Raw genomic sequence first — 12,691 nt, 5'->3', positions numbered from 1 at the left:
TGATAGAGGTGTAAGTAGAATAAAGTGAAAAAATATATAAAAGCCATGATTCTCTAATGATAAATATGTGTTGGAAGCCTCAAAATATGTAAATATAATTTAATATAATTAAAAGAGTATAACAACATCAATGAATAAAAATATCAATATCCAAAAATCAATTGAAACTAGACATAAGAACAATTAATAATAAAATATTAAACTAGCAACAAATGCCATGAAGTACTTATGAATAAATATAAGAAAAGATATGCAAGACCTTTCTGGACTTATAAAATTATGTTAAAAGACATTAAAGAAGGCACAAATAAATGGAGATGTCTATATGTTAATGGACAGACTTATTATAAACACCACTAAAAGGACGCCTAGGTGGCTCAGTGGTTGGGCATCTGCCTTTGACTCAGGGCATGATCCTGGTCGAGGATCAAGTCCCTCATTGGGCTCATTGCAGGCAGCCTGCTTCTCCCTCTGCCTATGTCTCTGCCTCTCTCTGTGTCACTCATGAATAAATAAAATCTTTTAAAAAAACACTAAATTATACTATAGGATAAAAAGCATTCTAATAAAAATCCTAACAGAAGTTTACTTGGAATCTGGTAAGGATTTTAAAACTCACATGGAAAAGAAAAGCCAAGAAGAGCTAAATATTTTCATACAGCATTCACTATCTATATGGAAAATAAATAGAAATGAGTCGCTATCCTAAACCATTCATACAAAAGAGTCTAAGTAAGTTATGACTTACAAAAGCAAAAAGCAAATACAAATGGGCAATAAACATTTGAAGATATTGCTCAACCTCAGTGGTAAACAAGAAGATGCACATTAAAACCACAAGGTGCTATTTACACACATCACACTGGCAAATTCAGAAGTCAAAAAGCTGAAGTCTGAACAAGAATGAGGAACAAGATCTCTGATACATGCTGGTGGTGAAAATGTAAATTGGTACAATCACTTTAAAATGTGATTTTAAAAGTGCAATTGGAAATTATCTTGTAGAGTTGAACATGCAAATATGCCCTATAACCTCAACAATTCACTTCCAGAATCTTCTGGCAGTATATTTGCATTAGCAAAAAACTAGAAGTATCAAAGGGGAGAAAGGGTACATAACTTGCAATACATTTATGGAGTGGAATTCTACACTGCAATAAAAGTGAGCAAACCAACAGGCATATAGCACTCAATGATTTATTGTGTAGGGAAATATATATAGGTAGTAAACTAATGAAAAGCAAAGGAATAATAAGCACTACTCTTAAAGGGGAGGTGGAGAGATACAGTTGGGGAAAGATCACTGGGTTTCACTGCTACTGGCAATATCCCCTCTCTGAAGCTTCATTGTGAGTATCCAGATATTTTATTTGTGTTATTATATCACATATATGGTACAAACCACATATAACATGTTATACACATATATATGTGTATATATATGTATATACATATACGCACACATACATATGCATGCGGGGAGTATATATGAAATACTTCAGAAAGAAGGTTTTTTGTAAGTCAATGAACCATGAGTCATGAAAACACATTGCTTCGTGGTTATGAGGGCGTTGAGTTACCTCAAAAAGTAAGAAAAAAAGGACCAGACTAGAAGAAGAACTGGTTTTTGGTTCCAGCTTTGACATACTCTAGTCATAGAATTCTGGGTAAGTCGCCAGAGGGCCTCAATTTCTTACAAAATGGATGATAATTTTTCTTGAAGTTATGGTCAGTTATACGGTTTTGTAAAAGAATAAAATATATACATAGGTGCTCTGGAAATTATATTAAACCATATACTATCATAGATGAATATAGAAAACCTAAAAACACAAAAAGGAAATAAATTTTTCTCCCAATTCAAGAAATTGTCTGCTGGCTGTATCTTTACAGTTGCCCCAATGGCCCTTCTATCAAAAATATATAAAAGCAGTCAGAACTCATCTTTAATTTTTACCCTCACCAAGTACAGGGGTGAGCCTCTGGTGCTCTCAAACCCCGATATCTTGTATTCACTTAAGTAGAACCTCAAGCCCCCTGATTTCCCATGCACACAACCACCCTCTCAAAGGGCAGAGCCAGACAGCTAGAGGTGAATTTGACAAACCAAAAGTGTGGTGAGGAACTCCTCCAACCCCCCAAGCCATTTAAATCAGTAAGTAACAAACCTGACATTCCAATGTATTTTGCCCTAGTGACACTCCACAGCATAAAGAGTCACAGATTCCAGTGATCATTAAGGGAAAACTAAAGGGTAGGGCAGAAAATAGAAAAATCCCAATAGAAGACTGTGAGGATCGGCAGCCATCTGTTCTGCTCCCTGCCCCCAACACCTGCTGCCCTAATAACTTCAGCATCCCTGTTTCCCTCTGACAACTGGAGGTTAGGTAGTGCTCCTCTCCCTTCAGTGGTAGATCTTCCACACCCCCACCAAGCATCTGTCTTGAAATCTGTGAATTAGGGGGAGGGAACCTGTTGAATCTTCTCCCCTATCTCATGTTCCCAAACAGACCAATCACATTACTCTTGTCAAAGAGACAAGACACATCTATAGTACCAGTGTACATAACAATAAAAATTACCATCACAAGTCATTCCGGATCTCCACCTGTCTTTGAGTGAGCTAAAGGAAGTAGGATAAGAGTCTTTTTTAGAATTCTTTGTCCCTCACCCACAAGCCTGCTTCCCAAACAACTCTATACACAGAAACTCTTCACGTGAAAGTCCTGTTGCAACATCTCCTTGGCTGTCCCCTGAACATGTCCCCACTGGATTAGAAGGGCCTTATTGTGACTACCAGTGGCAATTCAAGCTGCACTATCTAGATAGCAATAATGATTTAAAAAGGCTCATCATCTTTTACCAACCACAGCACATCATCCTCAAAGGCTGACACACACAGACAGGAAGCCATGACTTTGAAACCTGGGTTCTTGTTGGTCTCTGTAATCAATCTAATGAGGGATAGAAACCATGGTCTTGGCACCAAATCAAGAGAAAGGGATAACAAGGATCAAAGTCAGATATCCAAAGGTTCAGCTGGTAAGGACAGAGAACATAGAATAGAGCCAAGGGGCCTGGATTCTAGCCCTGCTCTACCACTCACCACCTCTGGGTCTTTTTCAAAACAATTTGGTTGCAGGGGTAGAGGGGAACTTTACCTCAGCCCTAAAGTATTCTCTAAGGGCCTTGCTAGCTTGGGCACTCTATGGTTATAACTCAAATGAAGCCCAATGTAAGTCACATCTGATTGCTCCCAGGGAGTAAAATTTAGAGAACAAAGAGGCAGGGCACAAAGGATGCAGGGGATGAAGAATATGAAAAAAAAAGGCCATGTTACATAAAATGCAAAACAGTACATAAAATGAAGATTGGAAAGCAGGGGGTAATAAAACAATGGAATATAGGTGAATTATTCTAAATGGTCTTCTGGGCAAAGTGTGAGAGGGTCTCTTAAAAGTAGGTCTATGCATGCTACAGAACATAGCACCTGGCTCAGAGTAAGAACTATCTGCTTACTGAATGAAGGAGACCAGGACTGCTAAAGAGGGGTTTGTTGTGTTTTTTTACAACTGGAAATACCTGCCCCAAATATGGCAATTTGGAATATTATGAGAAAGACCTAGGATGCTTCCAGAAGTGTAAAAGAGGCACCCTAAAACTGTGAGTCAGTGGGGGGCAGTAGGGTGGTAAGGAGGCTGCTCTCCAAGAAGAAGGGTCGTACAATATACCTGCTATTGGTAGAAAACAGACTGCACTGGGTAAGTTACTTCCATTGTCCAGCCATTTCCCCTGGAGACCTGTACAAGGCCTTCAGAACACAGCACTTACTGACTCCAGAGGTAGAGTCCATGGCTACAAAACCACTTCTCATGAGGACAATGTGAAATAATCTGGGGGGAAAAAGCCTTCATCTGTTCATTAAATTCTGAGTATATACCAGGCATCAGATATGAGGCTGGACGTTAAGTATAATTTAATGTCATGATAGTAAATACAGTAAATATAATCCTTGTAACACTATGCTACCTTCCAGTTTGTAAAAAATTTTCATCAGAGTACCTTAAGAGTAATTCAGTATTTACAATACATTAATCCCCCAAAGCTATTTAGACCCCTTTCAAAGTCTGAGATTGCAAATTAGAATTAACTTATTTCTTGTAGCATGATCATTGAAAGGCAAAAATAAAAACAAAACATCTTTTGTTTTATGGAGAATGTCAGTCTTGAATGGGAATGTGGTATTATCACCAAACAAGAAACAACCAACCAAACAAAAGCAAGTTAGCAAGTCCAGTGGAGAACAGAGGGAAAAACGTCTGGTAAGAAAGAGTCTCTTAAACCCAAGCAGGAGAGCATAGGACACAGTTCTGTAAGGGATTTAAAAATTATAAGCTGAATAAAATTCAGTAGAAAATTAATAGGAACAAAAATTGAGAGTGTTAGGTTTTGGTACTGACTCTGCTACTGCCTGTGTGGCTATTGGAATTTTTTTCCCATTTTTTGCCACTAGACAAACTACCACTTGTTAGATTAGAAATACAGAGATGTAGAAGATACCATTCCTTATTTAAGTAAATCCAATATTCTCAGGAGACAGACATAGAAATCAATACAAAATGGCATATGCTATAAATGGGACATGGATGACATAAGGAGGAGAGGCTCTGATTCTATGGGAGGAACCAAGGAAGAGGTCTAGGAAAGAGGACATTGTGTTCCAAAGGATAAATAGACAACAGATGATGACACTAGCCACGGAGAAGACAGAGGCTGGATGGTGGGGCTTGCTGGAAGGGATGATGAGGGTTCAGAGATGGACATGTAGAGTCTAACACACGAGAGAACACAAAGTGAGGATGTCTAACTCTTCTTGGTCATTGAGTTTCCTCATCTGTGGTGAGGAGAACTGACCAAAAGATGGTTTCCATTCCCTCTGGTCAAAGCATCTTTGAGAATCAGTTTTTAATCCTCAAGTCCTTCATATACTTAAAGCATCCCATCCTCTTTTGAAGGAGGCTGAGAAAAACCTGACAAGTTTGACTAGCTAAGGGTCACACAGAGTCTGTGTGTCAGAGCTTGATCAGGCCAAGAGTCAATCTACAAGGCAAGGGTCTGAGGTAACCTCTATGGGACTATGGGGACTGCTCAAATAATATTTTGGGCTCTTTACCTTCTTACTCCCTGAGGTTGGATATGGACACATGACCAATTCTGGCAAGTAAGTTTGAGGCCAAATACTTCCTGCCAGAGTAAGAACCTTCAGAGCTTCTTTTTCCTCACCCCAGTGTGGGAAAGCATGGCTAAAGTACAGTGGGCCAGGATAGAGCAGGAGGTGATGAGATCAGAGAGTGGCTACTCCATCCAGTGGCCAGAGAGTGGCTACTCCTACCAGTGGCCAGGTTCTAGAGGGAACACAATAACAACTTGGCATGGAGCTCCCAGCCAAATGGATGATAGGCATGTAACATGAGCAAGAAATAAAACCACCCTGAGAGGCAGGTATTATTATCTTCTTTTTATAGATTGAAAAACTGAGAGTCAATGGGATTAAATAACTTACTCACAGCTAGTAGGTGGTAGACCAGGATTCAAATCCTTGTCTGGCTCTGTTCAAATACAACCCTGTTCCCCCAACGACTTGATGTAATTTAATTTATTCTGTGGGTCGCAGGAAATTCTCAAAGGTTTTTTCACAAGGGAGCAACATGATTAAATCTATTTTTAGGAAAATAGCTATGTTTGTGCTAAAGACTAAAGATGGGGGGGGGGCAATCTGACAGGCTATGACAGGAACCTGGGCCTCACATGATCAAGGGTGTTGAAAATGGAAAGGACGATGGACAGGTCAACAGAAATATCACAGAATAAAAAAGGAATTTGTAGACCAGATTAGAAGAGCCAGAAATTCCAAAGGCCCCCACGATGGCTAAGTGGGTGTGTTAGCAGAGAGAGGAGGTGGGGATTTTGGTATAGAAAGTTAATTTGGTTTGCAGCATGATGAGCTTGAAGTAATTCATTCAGATCTATCATACAGTTGAAAATATAGCTTACAGCACAGGAGAGAGGCAAAAGTTGGAGAAATAGACCAAGGGGTCATAAGGACACAGATGGCTTATAGCTACGGAAGTCAATGAGACCTCTCAGAAAGAGAAGGACAATATGGCTCAGACTGGCACCTTGTGGGAAACCAATGTTTCACCAGGACCTAGAGAAAAAGAAATCAGCAAAGACAGGTAAATACTACTGATAATTGCTCATACCTGGTTTTCCTCCACTTCAGACACATGGAAGACTGCTCTTTTCCCCTCTTGATGTTAGCAAGGCCATGCAACTAGTTATGACCAATGAAATGTGAGCAGGATTGCTGGGAGGCACTGCTGTGCCAAAGCACTTAACTGTCAGCCTGAGTTTCTGAGAGGCATCTATGATACAGAAGGTTGACCTTGAAGCTTGAGCAAAATATAAACCTCCATTGTTTCAAGCTACTGAGATTTGGGGGTTGTTTCTGCAACATAGCCTAATCTATACTGACTATACTGAGAGGGCGTGGTCAGAAGCGTAGGAAGTGAAAAAGAGAAACTTAAGAGAAGGGTCTCAATGAAATCCTCAACTTATTCACACGCTTCAAGGAAGTGACAGGGCTTCAAGGTGGGAAGAGACGTGATTTGGTGACATGGGTTCACTGGGGATAACTGAGGGCAGTTATCAGGAGTGTGGTCAGCTTTGCTGTTGAGTGGACCTATGTATGGAAGTGTACATATCATTTTCTTGAGGTTTTCTTTTTTGGCTCTTCATTTCCGGAGGCAGAGAGCCTGAAAAGCAGGGTCGACTGGGCTGGCACTGGTTTGCATGTGAATTAGAGAAACAGGTACTGGTGGAACATGCAGTTCCTTGACTCTTCTTGGCCCTGTTAGTTGGCAGCCTACACATTTCTCACTGTGGCAGTTTTCACTCACTCAAGCACATTTGGTTGTCACATCCTTGGCTTGTGTTCTCACCCTAAATCACATCCCTCACCCCAAAGGTTGTAGGTTCATACATCATAGCACATCAGAACTGGTTCCTTGAAAAGTGTCCAGTCCACCTTCCCAAGGAAGACATAGGAACCACACTAAAAGCCAACTCCCTGCCCACAGAATACCTCCAGGGCCATCTCCCAATGCCCATGTTGATTTTCCTCACTCACTGCCTCCTTCGAAACCAATGGTTCCTCCATCCTATATCCTGACTCCTGTTTTCTGTCTAGCTCTCTAGATTGGGGACCTGCCTTCACTGTGACTTTAGTCTCCTTCTAGACATGGATTTGTCAATTCTGCACATTGCTATGACATGTAAAAAGTGGCCTGCCTATCCTATGCTCCCCAGGCCCCTGCCTAGTCAGGCCAGCTCATGCCCAGCCATTAACAGGGGAAGGATATTGAGCTGCCCCTCTCAGAACCCTGGTCCCTATAGCATTGTCCTGATCAGTCATGGGCCTTGGAAGTGTGGTCAGAGGTTCACCCTTTTGGTCTCCCTCAGACCAAATGAGTCCTATGGGATACTGGAAATAGAAATTGTGAAAGTATACCTTTCCTCCACCCTTCCCTCATTTCCCTGTTATCGGGAAATGTCTACCTCTTTCACATGTTTACATTGGGGTCTCTGGCACCATGTCCTTAGCCTCCCCCTGGCTTCCCCAGGATGCTTAACTTCTTCCAATAGGCATTGTTCTGTGCATTCCCTGAGGGCCAGCAGAATACAGGACAAAGCACAGAGGCTTTGGATGAAGAGAGAGATCTGAGTTCAAATCCCGGTCGTGGGCAAGTTACCTAATCTCTGATGGTCCATATTTCTCCATCTGTATGTGAGAACAACATGATCTACTTTACTGAGTTGTTATGAGGATTAAATAGACAATACACGAAATTGTTCCTACCATACTGTGGTTATTCAATACATTTTGTTAACTTGCCTCTTTTATTTTCCTTCAGATTTCTTCCTCTTTTATAACTCCATTCCCTAGCTATCAAAATGATTCCATCCTGCCTGTAACTCTCTCCCAAAGCTCCATCATTTTAAAGTGCTAATAAATGAACTGCACAAAGATGTTCAAGGAATATGAGGGTGAAAATGTGTAACTTTGATTAGATACAATATGATTAGATATCATATTTTTAGTTATTTAGAGGCTCTTCCAAAGCCTCAAGTCAAAGATACAATGGATGACAGAAAAATTATGAATCACAGGAGGCTATTAAGGAGGCCCTTAATAATAATAGCTAAACATTACTGAACATCTATTATGTGCCAGGCACTGTGCTAGTAAGTTTGTTACCTTAATTGGCTCACTTTCAACAATAACAAGAACAACAAGTTTAGAAAAAAAATAACCATGAGTTTGAAGTATTATGACCCCCATTTTATAGACTGGGTAACTGAGACTGTATTATAGAGGTTGGAAAATCTCTATAATACATGGCCATATAACTAGTAAAATAAAGAGTCAAGAGTCAAGCTTGAGTCCTCCAATTCCCAAACCACCATGCTGGACTGTCTCCAACATTTGGTAAGGGGCCATTCCAAAGCCTTCCCATCAGGGGTTATCTTTTGTGTCTGTATTTATTCCCAGCATGTTAAAATCCTAACACCTGTTCAATATGCCCTTGTCAGAGACCTATATGTTAGAGATGCAGCAAACACAATAAGATAAGTTCCAGCATGCAGTAAACACTTTTATAGACAGTAGCTATTATTATTATTGTTATTACATATAGCCCTTTGCTATGGCTCCCAGATAGTGCTGTGTTTACAGATGAATAAGGACGATTATTTCTGCTTTTTCATTTATCAAAACAAATAAACACCTTTCTTATGAAAAATGCACATCATGATATCCAATCTCAAATCTCAAAGCCATGGTCTGGGTGGAATGAACACTCTCAGTCTTTTTAGAAGCAGCCCACATAACTTCTGTGCCAGGCACATCTCTCCACTGTTCAGAGTGGCTGACAGAGACACCCAGCCAGGTCCTCATGCAGGAGCAGCTCAGAGGAAGATTAAAGAGTTGAGGAGGTAGCAAAGGAAGTAGATAGGCAGGTGTCCTTGCATAGGACAGGTCTGCAAGTTAATCTTACTCAAATAATACGTTCCTCATGGTCATCCTGTATCCTCCATCTGGTACCCACAAGAACTCACCCACCTGCAGGCTCATGCCTAATCCCCTCTTTTGTGAGACTCTCCAAAATCCGGCCAGATCTCTCCAACTGATTCAACCTTGTTTGCCTGACTCCCAGATGCAATGTCCTCTCTATCCCATAAATAGATTAGCGCCTGCCTCAAAGCTGGTGCCAACCTCATGCTCCCACCTAAGGCTCCTTCCCTGAACTCCACACCATCCCTAGCTTAGGTAAATTTTAGGTACCCCTTAAAGCCCAGCTCAAATTCCACCTCATCTGTAAATCTGCTGTTATGATAGAAGCCACAGAATACTTAGCTGCAGTGATGCCCAATATGAAAAAATGGCAGATTTAAGCTTCCTGGGGAGGATGTGAGGCCTCAAGAGAAAGAACCAGTTCTTATACTTCTTTGGCATTCTCCTGTTTTTGGTGATCAGAAAGTCATGCCCTAATCAAGTGTGCTATAAAGATAATTTCTGTTCCCTGACTATTCTTTCCCAACTGACCTTCAGAATAAATAACTAAGGTACATGCACTGGAATTTCTAGATTCTTTGGATGAGAAGAAAATAACTTTGGAAACTATTCTATCATTGAAAATTCCATATTTAAAGGGAAAAAAGACTTTGTAATCAAGCATAACAATACTATGAGGATCAATACATTTATTCTCCTTTGGATGATGACACCAACTGAGAGAATCACAATATAGAGGAACCAGATAAATGAAGACAAAAAAACAGCATTATTTCTGATAAAGCCCATTGGAAAATGTGACATTAGTTCTATCACTAATGCGTAACTCAGTATTTTGAGTCACCTCATCATAGGCACAAGCACACGATCCCAGGCCTGTCCTATTCCAAGGCGCTGTTCCCATGAGCTAAGGACAAAGCAGAGGAGAGAGTATATACACCTGGAGGACAGGTCAGCTCTAAAAAAGAGGCAGAGAGAAGCATACCTGGGTCTTCTAAGTACATCAATTACAAGTCAGGAGCAATGAATGAAGAGCAGAGAGAGAAGACTAGTGTTTTCTAGAGGAAGTACCTCCATATGAAAACATGAAGGCAGGGAACAGGAGTTTCCTCTCACTAATAAATGGTTCTAAAGCAGGAAGTATTATGAAAACAATAATACTTTAACTGGATAATATCTGAAAGGTGCTAGATAATAGTTGATCCGTCTTTACTGATCTCCATGATTTGCTTATTTCCATAGAGGTGCTGCCCTCCTCAGGGGTAGCAGGTTTCTTACGTATATACCTATAAGCCATCTGTTGACCTGGACATGGATAATTGCCAAATAACCACTTGCTGGAGTCAAGCCAGAGCACATATAATAAAGAGGCCTTGATTCTTCAGCTGGAACCAAGCACTCATTCTATTTATTCAACAAACATATATAAAGTAATGATTGTGTGCCAGCTATTGTGCTTGGTGGTAGAGAGAGAATAATGTAGACTAGTGAGTACCACTATCAAGCACAAGGTGGCGGCAGCAGGATCCCCAAATTCACCATGTCCTAAGAACAAGTGTGTTAACTCAGATTGGTTCAAAATGCTGTAAAATAAATGCCGATTATATATGAGAAAAGGATATATATCGCAATGTCCATAGTTACTCTAACAAGGAAAAATGAACACCTTTGAATGAGAATAGGGAAGTACTGAGAGATTTATTAAATTATCTTTTTTTAAAAAAGATTATTTATTTATTCATGACAGAGAGAGAGAGAGAGAGAGAGAGAGAGAGAGAGGTGGCAGAAGGAGAAGCAGGCTCCGTGCAGGGAGCCTGAGGTGGGACTTGATCCCAGGTCTCCAGGATCACACCCCGGGCTGAAAGTGGCACTAAACCGCTGGGCCACCGGGGCAGCCACCCCGCTTTTTTTGAGTATACATTTCTCAGATGCCTTGGGTGCATTTCCAATTTGAGTGTAGTCAACAAACCATTACCTACAACTCTTTCTCAGCCTTCATATTTTATGCTTCTAAAAGCTGCTTGCTCTCTTTCTTAAACCCCATACAGCTCTGGGGCACTTGGCTGGGGGAGGAGAGCCTACCAGTTACAACGAAGGCCCAGCAATGGGGACTGTGCTCCCAACTGCTGTGGTCAAAGCGATACAGCACACATTGCCTCTTGGGCTGCAGTGAAATCCACTGGGACGACTAAGCTAGGCCATAAGGGAGTGAGTGCGCAGGTGGGAGGGAAGAAAGGAAGGAGAACAGGGCTGGAGGAGAGACTGGCTTTTAGAGGGCTCTCAGCACACTATGCCTCACACAATGCACGGAGGAGTTTCTTTTGTCAGCATCTCTCAGCTGCGCATCGCCCAGAGCCCAGGAGATTGTGAAAAGCATTCTGGCCTCCCCCCAACCCCCAACAGTAATCCCACTGTCGCTGCTGTGGTCAGCTGGGAACAAGTCGCTTTGGCAGCCCAGGTCCCCAGGGAATGGCAAGAAGTGGCTCTTCTGAGGTGTCTTTTGCGTCATGATCACTGTTTTATTATTTGTATTATTTTAATTCTTTCCTTCTGGGCTCCCCTGCTTTTCCATGCAAAACTAGTTCAGAGATACCACTTTTGGAGCTCATTATGTTGTCATGGCAACTAGAATTTTCAAAGTTTATTTCTTCTCTTCTCCCCTCCATGAACTCCCTTTCCCTATTCCCATCTCTTGTCACATACATGTTTTGCACAAGAAACAAAACATGGGAGAAATGAAGACCAAATCACCACCAGGTAAATTTCTCTAACACTCTACTCCAGCACAGCATGTCCCTCCTGGGTACTCGAAATTGCCACTGTTCTCTCTATATCCAATTAATATTCTTAGACTCCCAAATCCCCATGTTATTTGGGAGCAAGGCCTTGGGTAACAGCCATCAGCTTGCCTCCTTCTATTCTCCTGCAGAGAGAAGCAAATATATTCCTTCTTGCTTATATAAACCATGAACAAGCTGCATCTTATTTATCATTTGGTAGTCCAAGAAAACAGCACTTAAAAAAAACAACTGTAGACGAAGGAAAGTGAAAACACCTCAGATATACTTCACAGGGCATCTCTTGAGATAAGAGAAGCTACGGTTGCCAAAAGGAAAGGAAAGGAAATCCCCAAAGAAAATTTGCTAAATTGATTGTTTAATTATAATGTTAACCTTTGCTATCAGAAACCGGATGGAGATGGAGAGGCAAAGGAAACCAGAACAGGGCAGAGAGAGAGCCTGAAATTCCACTTGGCACACAAGCCACCTGAGAAAGGCCAGCACATGCTCTAATTTGCTTCATTCACTCACAGGGACGGGGCCCTTGTGCTCAGGGAGGCTGAGGGGATATCCACAGGTGACATGGTTGTTTGGTTTGTACAGCTGCCAATGGGCAGGTACCCTGAGGACCTCTGCTGTGGCTCTCTGGACTGGGGTCCAGGTGACCCAAGGCAGGTGGTTAGGACAGTCATGGGGATGGTGGCAGAGTCCCTTCTTCCTCCTGACAGCCTGCTTCTGCTCTCTCAACCCCTGAGGAAAGGGAACGGACAGGCTACAA

The 12,691-nt window shown here is 41.5% G+C and overlaps 1 protein-coding gene and 1 long non-coding RNA gene across 14 annotated transcripts in view; one reads left to right on the top strand and one right to left on the bottom strand.

Moving 5' to 3' along the window:
* Positions 1–12,691, bottom strand: part of CACNA1E (calcium voltage-gated channel subunit alpha1 E) — a 382,029-nt gene that overhangs the window by 114,565 nt on the left and 254,773 nt on the right. The window lies entirely within an intron of this gene.
* Positions 11,794–12,691, top strand: part of LOC111096638 — a 48,179-nt gene continuing 47,281 nt past the window's right edge. The window contains exon 1 of the long non-coding RNA XR_005361979.1: positions 11,794–11,890. This is a non-coding gene — a long non-coding RNA (uncharacterized LOC111096638). The remainder of the gene's footprint in view (positions 11,891–12,691) is intronic.

This window comes from Canis lupus, chromosome 7 (genome assembly GCF_011100685.1).
Source record: "Canis lupus familiaris isolate Mischka breed German Shepherd chromosome 7, alternate assembly UU_Cfam_GSD_1.0, whole genome shotgun sequence".
NCBI lineage: Eukaryota > Metazoa > Chordata > Mammalia > Carnivora > Canidae > Canis > Canis lupus.
Note: the sequence above shows the minus strand (reverse complement) of the source record. Positions and strands in the feature narration are given on the sequence as shown.